Raw genomic sequence first — 22,397 nt, forward strand, 5'->3', positions numbered from 1 at the left:
CGAAAGTTGAGAACAGATAAAAGCTAAACATTTTAAAGAAATTGTCTGAAGATAAAGCTGCGGAGTTCTGATGGCGAACAGGGTCCAGTTCATTAGTATCTCTAACAGCTCTGAGGAGTTCAGATATTGGTGTCGAGTATATAGCACAAGTCTACCTCGTCAACTGAAAATCCATAAAATGGCTCGGAAATTTTTGCACTGCTTGCAAGGAATTAAATTACTTCTTTCCAGTTACGGACCAGGTTAGGGCCGGCAATCTTCGTGTAGTCTCCTACACCTTTTCTGCTCTCCCATTACTGGTAGAAGGGCATTGTTTGTCTCGCAAATGCAGTCGATACAGCCTGTCTTAAAAGCTTTACTCATTAAGAATAAATGTTTTCTCTCTCTCTCTCTCTCTCTCTCTCTTTACGCCCGACGACGACGACGACGACGACGACGACGACGACGACGACGACGACGACGACGACGACGACGACGACAACAACAACAACAACAACAACAACAACAACAACAACAACAACAACAACAACAACAACAACAACAACAACAACAACAACAACAACAACAACAACAACAGTACATCATTCTGGTACAGCGTTTCTGCCCTACGAGCTAAAATAGCGTAGCGCACAGACCGAATGGCACAGCCGCTCTTTGTAAACAGACGTAAATAGCGCGGCGCACACCTAAAAGTCGTCTGCCGCACTGCAAAGAGACGACTGCTGCCGAGCCAATCCAAAGTGGCGAATTAATAGTCAGCCAACAGTGTCCGGTGTGTTCTGGCGTAGTAATTTAGACGCCGTGGTTGCTTAGTGGCTATGGTGTTGGGCTACTAAGCACGAGGTCGCGGGATCGAATCCCGACCACGGCGGCCGCATTTCGATGGGGGAGAAATGTGAAAACACCCGTGTACTTAGATTTAGGTGCACGTTAAATAACCCCATGTGGTCCAAATTTTCCGGAGTGTCCCACTACGGCGCGCCTCATAATCAGATCGTGGTTTTGGCACGTAAAACCCCATAATTTAATTTAATTTTAAGAATTTCGTCGTTCACAGAGATAGCGAGAGAGAGAGAGAGAGAGAAATGAGACTGGAAAGGCGGGGAGGTTAATTATAAGAGAGGCTTTCGATTTGCTATCCATCCTATATTTACTGGACTGTGTTTTCCGTGCTTGTGCCCGTATAGAGAGACATTCCTTGCGCTCTCGTGTTCGTGTGTGTATGTATCGTGATTCTTGGTATTTACTTCTTTTTTTTCTTCCTTTTTAATTGTTGCTTGGGTAACAACTTTGGGATAGCCGACTCTGACGCAGCCTACTTTACCATATCCCCCCCCCCCCCCCACACACACACACAAAAGAAAAGAAAACGAAAAAAAAAGAAGAAAAAAAAAGAGATAAACTTAGTTTGGGGAAGGGACAACAGTGGTAAAAAAGATGGAAAGAATAGCGTAGAAAGAAAGCGAATGCGCGAAAAAAAGAAGGAATAAAATAGGGGACGGGGAATTTCCGGGAGTGTCAGGGTCTCTAATAGATTTGTCAAACTTGAAACGCTTTGACCGATTTCTGGTGTGGTGACCGGCATTCCAGAACGGGCTTCTCCGAAAGTGGCCGGTTGGCGATAAGGGTCAACGCGGTCGACTGCAACCGCCTGTGTGCGAGCGAGGAGAACGGTAAATAATATGTTGGATAGTTTCCCTACTACCGCAGTTGTCACTAGCAGCACAGTCGGCCATTCCGATACGGAATGCAACGGCTTTTGTAAACGCTACCCCAAACCACAGTCGGCAAATTACTATTGTCTTGGTTCGGGATATATATAGTGCAGTTGGGGCACCGAGTCTAAGACAGTGGTCAAGGCAATGTAGATTTATGTGTTGGAAACTTGGGGAGTTCCCTATGTACTGCATAGCATCATTCTTCATGAGCAGATCGAGCAGCTTCATCGGCATGCTTGTCGACCTATCTGGCCGAACAGCTTGGCTTGTAATCCACTGAAACGTGACGTGATGTACTTGCTTGGCGAGGTGGTGAAGGAGTTGTCGAGTTTGTATAACCAGTTGTTCACTGATCACTGATCCCGCAAACTCGTCCATGCACGGTGTTAAAGCCATCGGCGTGAAGACGAGTGTGGATTTTGTGTTATTGGCACAAAAGGAGCAGAGACAGCTACTTCAGAGCTGGTGATGAGAATTGTGCCTTCGTCGGAATTCCTTGTACCACTCAGTCGAAGTTGTGACTGAGCGATGCACATAGAGGAACTCTCGCTGCAGCTGGATAATTTGATGGAAGGTACGCGCGATAAGTCACTATCGTTTGACAAAAAGAGGCACGTGGTCCGTCTTCTGGAAGTGAGGCGAAATGATGGCAATGTTGTTATATTAGCGATTTGGTTGCTACGGTTAATTAGTGGACCTTTTTAACACGAAAGTGTTTTATGCCGGGGTCCACCAAGACTTCACTGACGTATTTCCGTCACGGAAATACGTCACAGAACATAATACAAAGAAAGAAACCAGAAGAAAAAGTTCCACAAACATGCAAAATTTGGAAATCGAACCCACGACCTCTCGGTCCGAGACGATAGATCGCCGAGCGTTTAACCCATTGCGCCACAAACGCATTTGCAGAGAGCTACACAGACGCGCCTTATATATCTAACACTCCTCCGTGTACCCGCGCTCTTGCTCGGGGTGGTGCCGCCGCCTACGAGCAGAAAAGAGAAGTACTGCATTATGACACTAACTCGCACCGACAGTGAACGCTTCGGTGGTCTCAGCCCTACGACGCCTCGATGCCAGCATTCGAAGGGACGCTGGCATCAAGAAGCACTACCAACGCCACTTAGGTGGCGTTCACCGTACTCAGCACAGCGGAGCGTGGCTTCCGCAATTAGCTCTGAAAATGTTTCTGAAGTTGATCGCGGAGGCTGCAATTACGACGCGCTGTACGCGCTGATTTGACTCGGTGACGATTCAGTTACGTGCTTTGTCTTGCGCGTTGTATTAGTGTGTCAGTTACGTGCTTCGTCTTTCGCGTTGTGCTAGCGTGTGCAGCTCATTCATTTTTATTTTTAGCTACCAGCGACGTTTTTACTCATACATCAGCACAATTTGGCGACGTTTTAGTGACTTATAATTTACCAACGTTGTTTAAAAAACTGCTTTCCTAAGCGCACTTTATTATTCGAAAGCTATGTATGTGTAAAGTTGCCACAAGTAATGATTTATCAGTTTATCTTCTGATTTTGTTTTTAAAGTATTTAATCATTCCGTGATGAAGCTTCGGAATATACTATTTCTGGCGTGTTTCCAAAACATAATTGTGAAATCTACCATTTTTCTAAAATATTTTACTTCAATTTATTTTTATGAAATCTAGTAATTTTTTCAATAGATAACTCCCACAGTGCGATCACATTTTACTTCGCACGAGCAACGAGCGATAAGTACCTCATTTTTTCCCATGTTTAGGCTTATGCATGCATGCATGCATAGTTCAAAGTACACTGAACACTTCAGACTTCAGGTACCAGATGTCATCTGAAGCACTTTTAAAACTGCTTTGAAGGTTGAAACGAGGTGCATTTTTAATAGTTATGCATTCAAGATTCCCGGTGTGCCATGTGGTTTTTCAAAACACGCACTGCGCACACAGACCTGCAGACCGGGTGGTGTTTATAAGCGCGATGTGATCGTTCACTGAACATTGCCATAAATTACATACTTCCCAGCCTTCCTTCTCAGAAGGTTAAATTGGCGAATTTTGTCCACAGTGGCTTTACGACTTCTGTTAATGTGATGACAAGGAACGTGCCCTGGTGCATCGACTGCCGATGTCGTCTATAGGGCGTTGAGTCAATGTGTCGTTATTTTTTTCTTTCTTTGTGGCAGGTACTTCTGATGTGGAGGCATCACCGCATTCGCATCCGTATATGGCGTGTGAGAGGAAGCCTTTTACTGGAAGCGTTGCGATTTTAGAAAGCCAACAGTTGGTCTCGCCCTGAGTGAGATGAGCGAGGAGACTCGTGAGGAAGGGTTCCTTGGTGGGGGTGGGGCAGCAAGGCGGTTTGCTACGGCCCCAGCGCTGCTTGGGACATCCGCGGCGCCGCGTCCCCGAAAATACTCGCCGTCAAGGTAATTACCCAGCAGACGCGACCGACAAAGTAATAGCTCACAAGCTGGCTCGACAACGAGCTAAAATTAACGGGCAGCTCTGGCTCCGCGCCCCCACCGGGCACGCGTACGGTGGGCGCTGTGTTCCCCTGAGACTGTAACCCCAGCCCCGTAAGCGTGAGGCAGCTGCCAGACATCAAAGGTAACGCGTAGAGGATCACAAGATTGTTCTGTCCAAGCCAGCAGAGAAGGCGCGACGAAATCTGACTCACGGCACGACTAAGTTACGCCAGTGCTTAGCGCTCATAACTTTCATCTCATAAGTACATCCCTTTCCTACGCGTTCTTTATATAGGCAAAACTCTCCACCATCGCGGGAAAGTCAACTGGTCGTCATCCAATCAGAAGTCAAATGCGCGAAGCCGTTACTGTACTAGAGAACAGTATTTCGTCTGGGCTATTGGATATCGCATATATCGCTGGCTACCATGGCTGGGCAGAGTGTGCAGTCAGTCACAAGCCACTATGGCGCCTGAACAATGTTAGGTGTTCTACTTGCTAATAGGATGGCGCAACACATCCCGCATAACAAAAGTTTAGCGTGCTTTGAACTGTGACGCATATATAGCGAGAATGCAGTGCACTACAACGGGGTACGCGTAGTGTGATTACGTTCATCCTCATCGTAATCATCGTCATCATCATGGTGTTATTATCAGAGCGAAAGCTCTACTACGCCATGTCTCGATCACAAGGTCATTCATCGCGTCGCAATGACTTTGAGCCGCCGGAGCGCAAGTGTGGCAGGTGTGACGTCACGCCACGTGATCCGCTGCGGAGAGGCGTCGCAGCTGCGCTCGCTCGGAGCCTCGCCGCTGCGGTACCACGTGACTAGACGAAGGCTTAACGGCTGCTTCGCTGGCCCTTGGTCACTGTCTCGCCATGGATGGCGCGCCGGCTGGGCCGGCTGTGCGTGCGCTTCAGCGCAAGCGACAGGCTGAATCCAGTCATCCAGCAGATATAGCTAGACGGCAGGCTGCGAAATCTCAAGTAAAGCAAAGTTGGCTGCTGAAACACCGGAGCAAAGGGAGGCCAGATTAGCACGTTATATAGAAGCTTACCAAGCGGAAGCGTGCATTAATGAAACACTATGTGCATGGTCTTTTCGAAACCAAGCAAAACAGACCTTTCGCTCGTGATAACTAGGTTTACAAGAGCTAAACCTCATCGAATTATTATTAATATTACTATTATTATTATTTACTACTAGTAGTAGCAGTTGTAATAATCGTAGTAAACAGCACGTGTTCTATAACTTCGCGTGTGACGTCACGACGCAAAACGGGCAGGCCATATGTTATCCTGGAGGTGTTGGCTGACGCCACGTGTTAAGTAGACAGCACTGCTCGGTCGGTCGCCCAGTGCGCGTAGTATGCGAGAAACCGTAGGGAAGGTATCCGGAATACTTTGCATCACACGGGGTTCTAAACTTAACGCGCACCCTAAGTTCGGTACACGGCTGTTCTTGCATTCCATCCCCATCGGAATGCGGCGTTCGCGGCCAGGAATCGAACGCGTGACCTTGTGCTCGGCAGCAGGATGCGATAGCCACTGAATCACCTGAGCGGGTGTTCCGCGGTCTCGGTGAGAAAGAGGACCCGAGATGAGTGCGTCGATATATATACCTGTGCGCAGCGCCAGCTGTCTCGGCGATTAGCGGCGGTCGACTCTTCCCGCTCAGCGAGCTATTAAGAGCTCAACGCGAGGGCCGCTACCTGCACGCGCTGCTCACTAATGAAGTCAGCGCAGCGCTGCATTACTGCATCGTAGCTGCTCGAGGATTCCGCTGAGTTTCTGGCTCATGGTGGCCTTGCTTAAGGGTTGAAGTGGAGCGCCTTGTTCCCCGCGGAGCACGCAGGTTCTTGTGGACGAGGATGAACTCTCGCGCTACTGCACGTTCTCATACCAGGAACCCGGAAACGGGAACGCGGGGCACGGTAAATTACCGCTTCTACCTACATGACACGGGCGCGCCTAGCTTCGGGGCTTATTTTTTACTCTTGGAACAATTCCAAGAACTCAGTATAATCTGCCTTAATGGCCTGCGTTACGCTTCTTGAGCGTTTGCGAGATACTTGATGGAACCGTGTTTGATATGTACGCAATGCAAGCGCTTAATTTCCAGCCGCCCGAAAATGACTAGCAAGTATTATTTTTAACGCAGCGCAGATAAGTATTGTGCGTCCTCTTTTCTCATAGTGTCATCTGACAGTCAACTTTTCATACAAGAACTTAGCTGAACAGCTGACACAAAAAGGTATTATCAATTATTTGTCTGTTTACCGAAGAGAGCCAAATGAATTTTGCGGGAATCGGTTCACAGCAGAGGAGCAAAACAAAAAAGCATGTAAAATGTATACGACGAAGTAAATGCGAATAACAACGCAATAAAAAAATATCGTTAGTTCATCCTACGGCCATCACATCGATTCCGCCAAACCAGGTGCAGGAAACAGATTAACCGGAACAACAGTGCAGTTCGCTGCAAATAAATAAATAAATAAATAAATAAATAAATAAATAAATAAATAAATAAATAAATAAATAAATAAATAAATAAATAAATAAATAAATAAATAAATAAATAAATAAATAAATAAATAAATAAATAAATAAATTTCTCCTCGGAACTGATGCGATGCACGCAATCTCTAGAAAGAAGTTATGCTCGAAGCACTTGGGGACTTCAATTCTGCAATTCGAACATCTCTCCTAAAGTAATTGCAGCGTCATATTCATCATTGCGTGCCCTCATTACGCGCCATGGTCACTGGCGTCGTGGATGCATTTTGTGTAGCTGAATTAGTGAGCAGCGCGAACGGAACGTGCTTTGACCCAAGGCCAATCGGGTCACTGTATAGCCAGCGCACTGTTCGCCATCAACCTTTCCTAATAAACGTATATACGAGATATGCATACGACAACGTGCCATGCCGGTATCAATCACGTCACCCGTTACATCATAAATTATAAGTAATTTCGGTAACTTTTCAAAATTATTAATAGTATTGACATGGTCGCCCGCGGTCGTCACAGAAAGTTTTCCCGGGGTATGGAGACAGCGTACTGAAGGCAGGTATAGTGAATACTAGCATTTAAAGAGAGGGGGTATATATGTGTTGTAAAGACACAGCAAGTGAAGTTGCAAAGTCTTTATTGTTTCTTTAAAAAATTCAACGACGATTACGATACTGCCTAAAGCGAAATTTGAGCGCAGCTCTACGCGTGTTTTCATTCCGCGATATATTGGCTGACCCGGACAATCTGTCTCTTGCGGCACGTTGCAAACGGAGCGAAGTGTGGCGCGACTGCCCCGCTAATCGGGAGATCACGAGAAGCAGCGCGTGGGTGACTCGCGGGAGTGATTCACAGCAGCCGCCTCAGACAGACCTTCCGCTCATGCAGCGCTTTGTTTCCGTATATGGTATCGGTCGGACGCGCTCGCCGCATGCCTTATCGATGGCGTCATCGGTGAACAGACAACACGCGCTACTCCGGCGCCATATCGTAGTGATCGTTGCCGCAGAACATGTCTTGCGCGGCACTGCGCTTTTCTTCTCACACTTTCGCCATACGCTCCTCCTCCGCTTTCCTCCTCGCGCGATTATCGCTATCGCCATCGTTCATCCCCCGCTGAGCTCCGCGTGTGCTCGCTCTTTCATCCTTCGCTGTGCTCGTTCGCTCGGTTACTCCGAGGGACGCCGACGCATAACGCAGGAACGGGAGCCTAAGAGCTGCGCTCTAAAATATCCAAGAAACATTTTTCATTATTTGTCCTGGCATGTTTTTTTTTTCAGCGGAAACAACTAATTTGTCTCTCGTCGCCTCGGTCCATGTGTGTCAAGTAGTTAAACGACATACGGGCAGAAACACCACTTCCCTTTCAACCGTGCTCTGTGGCGCCTCGCGCTCGGAGAGTACGAACCGTTTTTCGTCCAAGTGCTGCTGGCATGCATTTACTCAGGGATCCCGAAGCCACCTTACAGCTCTCAAACAGCTGTTGTGCTCGTTTGCCATAAAACGCTTTGCAACGTGAGCACGGTGTCGTACAAAACGAATTTTTCTGAAGTTTCATGTTTCGAAGCGTCTTGATAATCAGCTAATGCTGTTCTGCCCCATGGTTCAAATTTGTTCGGAAACAACCATCGCAAAAAAAAAAGTCGCAGCACCGATTGCGATAGCAAATTAGTATAGACCTATACGAAGCAAGGATTGTAGTTTAATGGGCCGTATAAAGTTGTAAAGATTCGCTTACTAACTAAATAGACGAGCACGGTGTCACGTGCGCCCAGGTAAACATGAACACATCTCGCTTGATGACCCGGAAACTCGCTGTGAAAACGCCGGAGTGAGAAAGCGCGCTAGCTTCTTCGGTCAAATTGACCTTCGCACTGTCTCTCGTCTCGCTTCCATGCGAACTAAACGTCGAAAGCACAGGGCATGCGACGCTACCGGCACTCGGTGCATGCACTTTGTCCCCATTGTAGATCGCTTTGAAAGTAAGGCCTGCGCGGGCGCGCACTTCGCCCATATCGCAGATTGATTTCAAGATACGGCGCCCGCGTGGTCGCGCTGTGAGCAGCAGCCGATGGAGCAGAACGCACCCTCCCCCCCCCCCCCGCCCCTCTCGGATCCCTCTCCGTCGCCTCGCCCCCGTGCCTCGCGCGCGAAAGAAGACCGCGTGCTTCCGGCCTGCCTTCCTCCCTCGCGTGCGCTACATTGAGCCGCGATTGCCGGCTCACCCTCGTACGCTTTCACTCGCACACAGAGCGTACGGCGCGCGGCGACGATTTTATCGGCGTTGGACTTTATACGGAACCTCGCGGCGACGGCGACGCTGACGGCAGAAATGCGCTTGGTGTGACCATATAATTGCTATCGCAATAAGATACGCGGTATACTGTTGCTTTCATATAAGCCCTTAGTTAAGAATTCAGCAGTTCGTCGTTGTCCCTTTGTCTCGTTGCACAAAATGGCAGCATATCAAGCCACCTAGCTATATATATATTTGCTGGGCACCTTTTTGTTGAGAAGGGCAGTGGAAATAGCGGTGTGGAAAGTGGAACTGCCGATAACAGGTGCTCTGTTCTGTCTCATGGATGCAGACGCATTTCGCGAAGGCGTCTATTGCGAAAAGCATCTACCTGTAAAATAAGCTTGCATTTCACTTCGAAAAGAGTCTCTACGTTTTACATAAAAGGCGTTCTCGATTAATGTACGTCACAGTTGCAATGTTTGTTCCTGTTATCTGTGTCATTGCAAAACGACAGGATTTTTTTTTTTCGTTATGTCCTGACGTGTATAAGGACATGGCCTCACCTACCAGCATGGAGAGGGTGGCAAATAATAATAATGACAGTAATAATAAATAAATAAATAAATAAATAAATAAATAAATAAATAAATAAATAAATCAAACAGAAGAACAAAAGGGCAAAAAAAAGAAAGAAAATGTTGACTCGAATTTCGCGTAGCCTCCACCATTGTGAACTTTCTAGGAAGTGCAGACACCGCCGGTTAAGTCAACGCATCATGATCGCGCAGCTCAGCCGGTTCTCGGCGCGTTCAATCAGCTGACTCGCACCGTTTCGCTTAGGCGCCGCCCGCTTGACGGTCTATTCTTTTTTTTTCCTGCTTTCTTCGTGAAAATTTTGCATATTCTGCAAATATATACGTGCGCATGCGGCTCCGCGAAGATCACTGCACCGCGCGACACGGTCGATGCGGCAGGAATGATTCCAGCGCGGAAGTCGGCCGCACCCATGGCTGCCTGCATGTCGGATGACGCGCTCAGGTCGTCGGGTCTGAGCATCCGGTCTCCGTCAGCTCGGCGCCCTGGCTGCGAACTGCAGCGGGCACGCCCCGCTATACTTGGCGTGCATTGGCCGCGGTTCTTCCTGTGTTTGCTCTTCTTGGGACGGGCCCTCCAGCGAGCGTCGCCCTTTTTTTTTTTTTTTTTTTTGCACACTATGTTTCTGGCTATGTACGCGTTCTTGAGGCGGAAATCGTCGAGCTTACTGCTGCGACTTCGCCATCGGTGGTGCCCCTGGGGGTGTTGACGGTATTAGATGAACAAATTAAGTAGTCTGTGAAGCTCGTGGACGCCAAATGAGGCTCCTATATATATATATATATATATATATATATATATATATATATATATATATATATATATATATATATTATACTGGGCAAACGTAATAGCCTTACTGCTTCATCGCATATAGCCATTCGGGATGCTTTTCCAACACCCTGCATTATACATGCACGAAAAGTGTGACGTGAAAGACATCAAGATTCACTAGTGCGCAATGTGCATTCAGTTTCGGCCGATATTTATTATTAATTCATGATATTATATAGAAACAAATATACAGGCATGGGGCAAAAAGTCCGAGACTCCACCGGGAGCCGTCGTTATCAGTAACAAAAAAGGGAGGGAAGTACGAAAGCAGCTAACTAAAGAAAAAGCATGAATACTTGTAAATAAACACACCAAAAATTATATGCGGCAAAGCGAATGCATAAATTACAAATAACAAAACACAACACCTTAAGTAACATATCATAATAATCAAAACTACATACATAGAAGTTGTGAAACAAGACATCTCGAAATATGTGAAGTTAATTTGATAGGAAATAAACGTTTAGGCTGATATTTAAATGAAATTTAGGAAGGTTTAAGCGCACGTGGCAGATTATTCCAATGTCCTAGAGCAGGAAAGAGGATATTTAGAGTGACATAAAGGTAACAGAAAATTGCCACGAGATGCACACCTGGTGTTATTATTAGTAAGCAAGTTAGCGCTCATGAATTCGTACAAAAGTTGTTTGGTTGGTAATCTAAAAAAAATGTACATGTCCACATTTCACTATATTGCTCACTATATAACCGCGTCTTACTGAGATATTGCAACGCTGACAGGATTCCATCGCAGCATCTCTCGAGATCAGTGCGTCGACGCTGGCGGATAGACTCGCACATGCCTGCGGCGGGGCATAATAACCACGCAGTCCGGCAATGCAACACGTATACTAGCTGTGCGATCGCCGTTGCTGGCTGTATACCCCCATGACCGTCTTCGGCCATCTCGCATAACAGGCTCCGGGTGACCACGCCCACAATGATTTCAGTTATTTCCTCCGCGCCTGGCTAGGCGCGGTGCGTGCAGCGACAAAGACGTGCGGTGCACGTTTCGTCTTTGAACTCGCTACATTGATGAACGCTCTCGCTGCTCCTGCAGTGTTTATAGGAGGCGTGGCGGTGACCATTGCTTTGTTGTGCTCCGTGGCTGTTTGTTAGGTTGTGATACGTGGGTGCAGGTAGCCAGGGCGACCGCCGAAGATGTCTATCTGCAGGCGGACCTACCGCGAGGATTCAGCGCTTGCAGAGCGCTTCGCTGGCGCGCACACCCCTGCTGGCGTAGACGGATGCGATCGTGATTCTTCAGCTGCGTGCGAAACGGAGCCCAGAATTTGAGCGCTTCACTTCTGTGTTCAGAGCTCGCGCTGCATCGCAGCGCATTACGTTAGAGCCGGAAAGCAGTGTTCCACGCCGTGAGGTGTAGCGACAATGTTCTGATTGAGTGCATGCTTGTTTGTTGCGCTCCGGCGTATACTCTTTTCGACCAGCGCGGTTGTTCGCTAATTCGAGGGCAATAAATGACCATTCGCAGAAACTACTCCGCTGCGAAACAAACGAGCGCTGCATTGCATACATTGCAGCTTCGTTTTATTTTTATTTTTCGTGTTTGTGAATTGCAAGATGATTCAATTTTACTTTTTCCTGACCTCAGATTTCACCAGTGCCCAGGAAAAACAACGAAACACGATTTAAAAAAAAAAAAGAAAGGCTGAGAAGTCAAGCGAAAGTTATGAAAGGGAAAGAGTAACTATATGGCCCGCCGCTTCGACGCATAGTAGTAGCGGTAGCAGTAGTAGTAGCAGCAGCAGCAACACTGGTTAGTAGTAGTAGTAGTAGTAGTAGTAGTAGTAGTAGTAGTAGTAGTAGTAGTAGTAGTAGTAGTAGTAGTAGTAGCAGTAGCAGCAGCAGCAGTTGTGTAGTCAATTACAAATAGCCTTTCATCTGCATCAATGTGGTATGCCAACGAAGGAATAACAAGAAAGCGATAGCGTCAGTGCACGCCAGTTAGAGAAGTCGTTCGTCAAAGATAGCCGCGCGGCCACTGTTGCAGGCGTACTGAAGATTATCTTGACGATAGTGAGAGATAGAAAGAGGCTCTTCAATGAATCCAGAAGAGCTTTATCAGGCGTCAAGGCCCAGCATGCATGTCCAAGTGAAGGCATCACTCGCACGAATCCGTAAATGAACGAACCTTTCAATATTCCCCGACGTAGTGCCCTATAATTTCTTTAAATAAGCTTCGCTGCAGCAGATTGAGGGAACCGTAAAATTTTGTCGTAAGAGTTATTGTTTCAACACTACGCTACGTTTCTCTGGTCATTGCTGCATTCGTTTTAAGCTTGAACGTTTGCTTTCGAAGGGCGTATATCAATCACATAGAATACGTATACCTGGCGACAACTTTCTGTGGCAGCACGGCCAAGGCTACACGCTTCGGCTCGGCAGCCTTGGCCGTGCTGCAACATAAGTTGTCGCCTTACGCCAGGTTGAGACGTCCATGTAAATATTGACAATTGCCAGTGAAACGAATTCTAGTTTAAGTTATTTGTGTTAACATATAAAATTAAAGATACACAAACAGCCGTAAGGCCTTATAAAGGCCTTACGTACGTAAAAATTGTCATTGATCCCAACTTCATCTCACTGGAGAGAGGACTCCGGCTACATACATCTTTCGGCATTGGCATACGGTCTTTCACTGTGTTGCTTCAATGTTTATCGCATTAACGTCGACGTTCATTACGAGATTTGTTTCTGCCGGATTTTTGACATCGACGCTGTTTATGGCTATAGGATCCGGGATTTTATGGCGTCCGCGCGGTAAATCACTCCCCTAAAAAGTGAAAGAGCCAACAACAATAGCGAACGCATATCGCCGCTCACCTTATCAGGCGAGCGGCGATATGCTTGGTTTAACGGCCACCTGCGTATAAAACGATGTGTATCTGTGAATATACGACGTAGTGCGGGACGTAGAGTGCGTCTGAATACGCGACCAAGGGGAATTGTTACCATTTCGTTCCGTGCACCGTTTGCTATGGTAAAGCCACGCGTGATCCGTACGCCTGAAAAGCAGCCTATGTACACAAGGAGCGACAGCGAGAGCAGCCGCGGGAGTGAGACCGTCGACGTCGTGCCAACCCGGTGGCCCGCGAAGAAGAGCGTGGCCGCGATGTGGTACGCAAGCGACGAGCACGAGCCGACGACGCATATCGCGACGCCGAGAATGCCGCAAAGAGACGTCAGTGCCACGAGGGCACGGTGCCGGGATTCGACGGCGCCTACGCAAGGTTCCAAAGAGGCTTTCTCGATCGCAACTTCGGATCAAGCTGGCGATTATGTGATTGCATATGGTTCGATAACTTCTCGGAAATCAACGGCATTCGGTGGCAGAAGGCGGCGGATGTGCTCACGCGGTGCTTTCCCGGCGCGAAAGTTGGGGAGTGACAACTGCGCGAACGCGCTCTTGCTACTGCTCACCCCTTCGTCGTCATCGTCTTTTTCCACCGCTGACTCCGTTGCCGCTCATCATTCATGCGTAGAATTTCACTTCTGTCGTCGTAATGGGGGTATGAGCCATTCATTGTCTTACGTGACGGACATATTTAATAACAGAGGTGATACGCGAATGTGTGTGCGTACCTATCGTCACGATGACCAGCGATCAGGACAGTACTTATGTTCGTATACATTTGTTCAAAATTCTGTGTCACCTCTGCGTCGTGCGGTAAACAGCTTCGCTGGTCATTCACCTTCGCAGAATGGAATGGCTCAGGAATTTTCTTTATTAATGTTTCAATTGTTTTTCTTGTTCCTATGCGTTTTCCCGATTACTTTTTTTTAGTATAGCTTTAAATTACCTCCTGAAGGGACGAGTCAACGGTCGGAATGTTGAAAGGCAAAATATCCCCCGATTCCTAGATCGATATCAAATTTCAAAGTTTTGTTTTGCCTATAGAAAAGCAACTTTGATGCACCCATATGGCTCACTAACAAGTTCGGTATGTATACATGCAGAAGTAGAGAAATATGGAGGCGCATATCCTGTTTGGATAAAATAGGGCGAGGTGTGGTACAGCTAAGGTCCCTTAAGTTGCCAGGTAACTTTACTGGCTATTTGTGTATCTTTAATTTCATATGTTAACACAAGTACCTTGAACATGAATTCGTTTCACTGGCAATTGTCGATATTTACATGGACGTCTCCACCAGCGTAATGCGCGCCCGCTCTAAATTTCGCTGCCGGGAACTGGCTATAAAAAGGAAATATCACTAAAGAAATCCGTAAGACTCTAAATTGCCGTTGAAGTGACTAAAAACTTGCTTATCCTAGCGACTTTCTTGTTAAGTTAATAAAACAGGTTTTCCTGCAGTTCAGCATGTCCGAACTGGTTTCTGTGAGCCAGGTGCGTTTACCGGCTGGTCAGTTTAAGGTGTCCGTTGACACAAGCCCGTCGTCCTGTAGTGCAATAACACACGCGTCAGCGAACTAACCACTAATTCCCCTTCTTTCCTTCCCTCCTCTCTCTTCCTGTCATCTTTGTGTTCCCTTTTCCCATTCCCCCGGTGTAGGGTAGCCAACCGGACGTTATTCTAGTTAACCTGCCTGCCTTCTGCCTTTCTCTTGCTTCTTCCTCCTCATTAAGGTGTCCGTTGTGCTCAGTGCACAAACCCAGCCGAAAAAAAAAACTATATCTTATGTACCAGTTAAAGTGATAGTCGATTCAAGCCAGCATTGCAAGGTGCACCTTGCTGTTCCTTGCATTTTGTTCGGACTTAACATATCACTGCGTGGTAGCCCTGAAACAACTCTCCCAACCACCAAGAGCGGGCACTGCAGCCCATGCGAAAGCTCTGCCGGAAACTGTAGGGGCAGAATCCAACCGAGAAGTACGGGTTATGTGGGTAAACGAGCCCACCGGAAACCCAGTAAATGAGGCGGCACTTGGCGAGCGCGATCCCAGCCAGCCGCTCCCAAGGCGATCCTCCTCCTCTTCACCTTTTCTCCTTCCCTGCCAGGATACGCATCGACCCCGACGGGCAAACAGAGAAACGCAAGCAAGAGAGACGCAAACAACTGCGATTAACGATACCCGTCAACAGCGACCCGCTACCCGAAAGGGCTGCCAAGGGGATCGCAAGTCCTTGTGCACGATAACACGCAGCGGCTTCGCTCTCACGGAAGACGTGCTGCAGAAACGGCGAACATACGTAAACAAGCAAGTAAGTGAGAGTAACGCTGATGACGAGCCATATGCGGCGCCGCCGCCTCAACAACAGCCCGGAATTACTTCAAGCACCGTCAAATAGCCACCACTGCAACACGGAAACGGCACCCAACGTCCTACACTTGCTCTGGACCTGCCCCGGGCTGGCAGACGCATGCATGCCGGCGTCACGCGGGTGCGGTGCGCTCTTTGGAAGAGTGGATCGTCCCGCTTGCTTCGACGGCTTTTGCCTCACTCGGGTTGCAATGGTCTTCCGACTTGGAAACAGGCATAAACCGGGAGATGTGGAGTACCGTCCCTATATACTACCCCTTCCCAAACCAGGCCCAAGTGCTAGCCCTTTCAATAAATATTGTTACGGCGCAACCAAGAGTAGCGCCAGTCCGAAGAAGACGAGTTGACGTGTAGAGGTAGAAACGGTCTCGCCAGCCATCTGGTTTATGTATCGTTGCCTCTCTTGTATTTATTGTAAATGCACCTGCATATGTGACTTACACAACGTAACAATATGTTCATTCATTCATTCATGAAGATTTTCATTACGTTACTGTCTTGGGTTAGCTCTGACCGGGTGCTGCTGCGTTTTTCAACTAAAATGCCTTGGGCGTCGCCGTAGCACCCTCTGAGCTGTTGTAATTGTGCGTGAACCCCGGCGCAATACCATTGCTGTTCTCTGGCGCATTCTTTGACGAGTACCCCAGCAAAATCTGTCGGTCCCGTGACGCCTTATAGCTGCAAGATAAATGCATAATTGGTCAAGTTAACACATTTAATCGTTATAATTGTGTAATAGTACATGATTGGTAGCGATGGGTAGACATGCCTAATCAATAGCTAAATAAGTAAGCAAAAGCGAAGTAGCAGCCGAGCCAAAAAATGCTTATGCATAAATAGACAATTCTCATTATTTGTGTAGCATTTGTCCACGATGTGGAAACAGTGCATTCATGACCCCAGAAATCTTACGGTCATGCATTTTTGACAATCCAGTTAGCCAAGCAAAGATAACTAGTTTGTCCTGTAGTATTCGATAGACACATGCTCTGGGTGGGTTCAACTATAAGGAACGTGCCCCATGCATCGAGCTCATGCATGCAGCATTGTTGTTATACTTAGCAATGAATTCACTTTATAAACATTCTAACTCAAGAGCAAAGCTGGTGCTATCTGGAGAGTTCTATAAATTTATAGCCTATTGTAACTTGTGTTGTTCCCGAGGGCTTAACCGGTAGTCTTTTGGGAACTCTGTAAATCAAACGAATCTTTATTATAAAATAAGACAATATCTTGCACACACCTCGCACGAATAGACACCACCTTCCTTGCGCGTTTATTATTTTTTTTACGCTATAGTCTGCGACAACCTAAGAATAAAAAGTGACATGTACGCGGTTACGCTGTCCTACTCACACATAGATGTGCCAGTCAATTAAGTTCGCTTATTTCGGTGATGTCAAGGGATTTTGCGCGTATAAAACGACTATGTTATCCGTACAGATCTATATTTGTGTCACTGGTGTTAGGTTGAAAGCTGAACATCATGGCAAATTTTATGGGTTATCCTGATACCAGCTGCTCAGCCAAACGTAATATTTTAGCTTTAAACAATGAGCTTTTATTTTCCAATTGGCCTAGCATTTACATTAGCAGAGCGAAGTCATTAAGCTGTGAGCGGACTCCAGCTGGCTCGGCTCTCTTTCAGAGGTGAAGGGCCGGTGCACTTTGTTTTTCATAGGTTGAGTTTGTACTGAAGTGTTAGGTTGTCACCGACTATATAGTAATCCGCAAGTTTCGTTTCTCACGTCGTGTTTTATCGGCTCCACGTTGGAGGACAGCTAAGGGTTTATACGGCTGGCTCAGCAAAGCAGTCTGCTTGGGATTCCCGAAGCGGCCGTATGAGCGTCTACCAGAACGCGCAGGCGGCGTCAGTGATGAATCATCACTAAGAACAACCAGCAAACAGACCGTCTGTCGTGCTTCCGGAGGGTGTGTGAACTGGCTTATACAGCTTCGCTGTCTTTGATGTATCAGTTGCTCGGATTGGCATATACATCAGGGAAATATTTTAAAAGTGAATCTTTTATTTGCGAACCTCGCCGGGTTTCGTGACCGTAGGTGCTGTGGCCTGACTGTTCTCTTGCCGAATAGGAAAACCAATCACAGGCGAGTACGCGCGCCGCGCGCCCCGCTGGGTGCCTTGCGCCACCACCAGATGGCGCTCACCTCCGCGCATGTGCAGCAACGGCGGCGCCGGCCGTGCGAAAAAAATAAACAGAAAGGTCACCTTCGCGCATCTGCGACAGCGGCGGCGGCACTGCATTATCCTCTCTACAATGCCTGAATAAAGCCTTCCGGGTCACTTTGTGCGCACATAAACACAAACTCGTGTTTCGACTTTTTAAGCACCCACACAAAGCTTCGTGGGATATAGATTCCAACTCGTTGGATCTGCTGCATTTTCTTTTTCCAATTACCCTTTCTTGCTTGCTTTATTAAATTCAGGACCTTCCATTTGCTTTTTTTTTTTCTTGCTGGCGTCTTCGTGCTAGAGAATATTAACGCGACAGCGGTAAGGGCCCCGTGTAACATAAAATCCGGCGTCGGTCTCGGCGTCGGCGTCCACGGCCAAGAAAACCGTCCCGAACCACCCCCACCACGCAGGCCTTCCTCGTGGCGCACAGACGCTGGTGAACTAAATGAATTTATCCAAGTTAAATGCGTCGGAAAAATCGTAAAGTACCACTTAACCACAACCTACAGGTATGATAGCGTCGGATTGTAATTTGAATATACGAGAAAACGTAATTCTGTTACGCGGAAAGTCAAACACAAGCCCCGTTTCTAGCATTTCTACCATTCATACAGCGGCGCGCCCCGGTAGGTGTTCCTTGCAAAAACCCCATCCAGATGGCGCTTGCGTCCTCGGCAGCGGCGCGCCGAGGTGAAGTTGCGGAAAAAAAAGAAAGCTGCAGTTGTCGGAAAGCCTGACAAACAGTCAGGGATCTTTGAATGCTGTTGCGTTCCACATTTAAAGGCGAAGCTTAAGCGTCCTCCAAATTTTGTCGAAACATTCGATGTATACTTACTTTATGGCCCACTCGTCTCTGCACTGATGTCTCTGTGGCCCCGCATATAACGTAAAGTAAAAGCAGCAAGCAAACAAGTAACTAAACAATGAACTTCTCGGCCAGATGCAGAAAACACGCGGAAGCTTTTTCGGCCACGCCGTTGTTATATATACGCTCCGTGGGTGTACTGAAGCGACGGGGTCTGCGGCTCGGTCAACCGGAACACCACGCTCCTGTGCGACGCGGTGGTTATAGCGCGCCGCTCTACCCAGCCCGTGAATATCGCGGGTTCGACCACCGGTGGGTTCGAAGCCTTTGTTCTTCAGCTGTGGAACGTGTCCAGACTTAATGAATTTCTCGCGCTCTACTTCTTTTAATGTATCGGACGGCTAAAAGCGTGATACTGCTCTGGCGATTGGCAAAGGCGCTCGCACCCTTGTTTGGGGGCGCATGTGCTCGAGCGCGGCCTAAGACACGGCCACCGGATCGTGCACCGCTCTATACGCTCCGGTTGACTGCGGCCACGAAGAAGTCTGCCTGCACGTATCTGTGGTGGTGATGAGCTCCTCCAGCAGGATGCACATTCTTTTCTCTCTCTCTAGAGCGCCAGCTACCTAATGGTTTTCACACTGGCGCCTTCAACATACGGGTCAAAGAAGGACCGCTTTGACGATAGCGTTACAATCAATTCGGCTCGCTTCCGTTCAGTATAGCATATTGCAGTGTCACCTATCTCAACAGCCTACAAATAGGACCGGTTACGCGTGCGAAACCAGGAATCGCTCTTTCGTTATTACTGGGCTGCTCGTAGAGACCACGGTTACGCGATCCATACTAATTTCGGCAGGCCGTTTTCGGTATCTGCGAAGCTGCTCATTATTGCTATACGACCCCCTGCAGGTCCTTGGTCGTCTCGTGACTTCCTCCGCCGGGTCTTTCTCGTCGTCACGTCGGCTCCGGGCCTTATATACATATTACCGGAATCCGGAACAGGCTCACGCTGAGTGCCTATTAGACGCGCCAGAAGCCGAAGCGGAGGCAGCACCCGCGAATCGTCTTGCACGCTCGATTACCTCATCAGCGGTGCAAGTCGACGCTCCACGCCAGCGACTCCTCTTCCACCTGTAGCGCTCTCGGCGGATGGGCATGTTTCATTGATGGATGCTGATTGCAGGGCGGCCTCTGTGTGGAGTAGCCGCTCGTGCCATTCAGGCCTCCGAAGAATAAGACAAAGCGGGCCTCGCTCGTCCCGACGTGTCGCCGAGGCGGCGCCATTTGAATACGAAAGCGAGTCTGACGATCCTCAGTGCGCGGAAGGAGGGAAGCGCTCGCTTCATCTGCATTTCGAGTACGACGGTGGTGCGTGCGCCTGACGCCGCTCGCGGGGGCCAATTTCCCACACGTCATTCGAGGCGAGGGGGGGTCACGGTTTCGCCGTGTGCCGAGCGACACAGAGAAGTGGCGTCTCGTTTGGGGGACAACGCGCCGACGACAAAAGCGACGCGCGTAACGTGGCCGGCGCGCCACAGGGGACGGCGGTACCGTCCGTGGCAAGCGTCACCACGCGTTCGAGGCCACGTTTCGCCGCCCCTGTATGCACACACGCGCTTGGCGTCGGGCGTGCCACTTCGAGCGTGTGTCTCCTGACATGTCGCGCTGACAGAACGGCATGTCTCTTGCACGTGTTTTGGAGCAGAAACTCGCGATGTGCTGGGGGTGGGGTTATTCTGTAAGTGTCCACCTAGTGGACATGTCCGTTTCATCTGCTGCTGAAGTTGTGATTAGCTGGGCTGGGGTACACTTCAGAAGGAGACAGGGGCTCCCAGCCAGTCAGCACTTAAGCAGCAGACGAAATGGACATATCCACTCACAGAATACCTCCCCTGCCCTTCGCAAGTGCCTCTCCCAAAGTGACCGCCATAGTGTACCACTTCCTTCATTGCGCGAAAATACAAAAGCATGCCATGCATTGCTCTTAAGAGAACGGCGCACGTTATCGCACACCCCATTGTGTATGCCGGCGGCAGCATGGTTTCCTTTACATTTGGCTCTTTCGCCCATTTTCATGGTGGTCGGGGATCGGACTTTCACCACCGATGCAAAGGGCATGTGCTCTCGCGCAACCGAATTGCGTTTCGCGTTCGTCGCCAACTGTTATTTGAGACTCACGTAGTGATCGCGCGAGAACCTTGGGGCGTCTGTAGATGCTGTGATGGAGCGATGGGGAAGCACAGCCACTGGTACAGCACTCCTCTTCTCACGCCGCCACCTTTGGAGGCTGCGGGAGAGGGCCTATAGGTGATGGGAGAGGAGGATGCCAATCACCTTCCACGTCGGCGCTCGCACTGCTTGAGGCAACATGCATATGACGATTCATCTTCTATATATACCAACGCTACGTATGTGCTGGTTGACGGCCTTGTCATGTACAGAATTACGCAATGAAACAAGAAACGCTATCTAAATATCCTCACTGTAACAAATAGACGCCTTCAAAGGCATGATTATTTTAATGAAACGAATAGCTTTCTAGAAACGTTCGGCTATTTGCTTACATTGACAACCATCGTTGTTGGTTGCTGGTCATTCTTTTTCCTTATTATTTCTATTTGTTAGTTTATTAAAGCCGCATATGAGGATGGTGTTAGTGTAAGTTCTTCGTTTCTTTCTTCTTTTTTTAACATACGAGTACGAATTGCCCGCTTGCTCGTTACGATTTCTGGAGGAAGGGAAAGGGGATTGGGTCCTAGGAGGAAGTGTAGCTAAACGTGCATCAGCGGCTGCGATTCCTTGAGATATTATTGCGATAGCAATTATATGGACACTTCAGCCGGATTTCTGCCGTCGGCGTCGGCGTCGCCGTGAGGTTCCCTATAGATAAAATCTTCGCCGCGTGCCGTATGCCCGAGCGGAAGCGTGCGGGGACGCGCGCTATCACAGCGAACGCACTCAATCTCCCACGCACAAGCAAGGAAGCGGGAAGCCAGCGCCGGAGGGAGCGGGGGGGGGGGAGGGGGGGCGCACTTACACTTTGCCAACAACCGCGCTCGTCGCTCGCTCGCACCGTCTCTTATCTCCACACGGCTCTGACCTTTATGCGCCGTGCATTCGCCGCTCAGTTTCCGTTGAAGCGATAGACCGCACGTATCTTCGCCGCTGCGGCGTATCCGCTTGCTGCCAGAGTTTTGACGGTCGTTGTCTGCAGTCATTCAGTGTGATCTATTCATGTTTGTTTGTGCGCGCTCACACCACGCTTGTTCATTCAGTTAGTAATAGTCGGGCCACATTTTCCAACGCAAGCTACACATGCAATGCTGCCCGGATCGGCAGTGCAGCGCTACAGGTGTCTCCCTTCGCACGCGCTGCCCACGGGAAGCGCTTCTCATCAACACCACCGTGTCACACGCGACTTCTAGTGGTCATCGAGTCTCTCTTCATGTCGGTCTACTTACGCCGCAGCACACCTGCTTACTTAATCAGCTCATGTTTACTACAATTCATATTGCTACCAAAGCCGCTCACCTTACTTCGTATGACATTGCTGTGTTGCTATCGCATTCATTGCTTCGCCCTTAGGGCGAAACTGTGACATTTTTTATAAGGGTATCTCAGGTTTGTTTCCTGTGGCGTGGTTCACCATTTCTCCTTATGTATAATATATGGATTCTCTATAACTTCACTTATAAGAAGCGAACAGACGGTGAAGCCAAATAAATAATAGGGGAAATTAGCTGCTACGTTTAATTGAAATGCAGAAATATTGAATTGTAGCGACGCC

The sequence above is a fragment of the Dermacentor silvarum genome, chromosome 8 (assembly GCF_013339745.2).
Source record: "Dermacentor silvarum isolate Dsil-2018 chromosome 8, BIME_Dsil_1.4, whole genome shotgun sequence".
Taxonomy (NCBI): Eukaryota; Metazoa; Arthropoda; class Arachnida; order Ixodida; family Ixodidae; genus Dermacentor; species Dermacentor silvarum.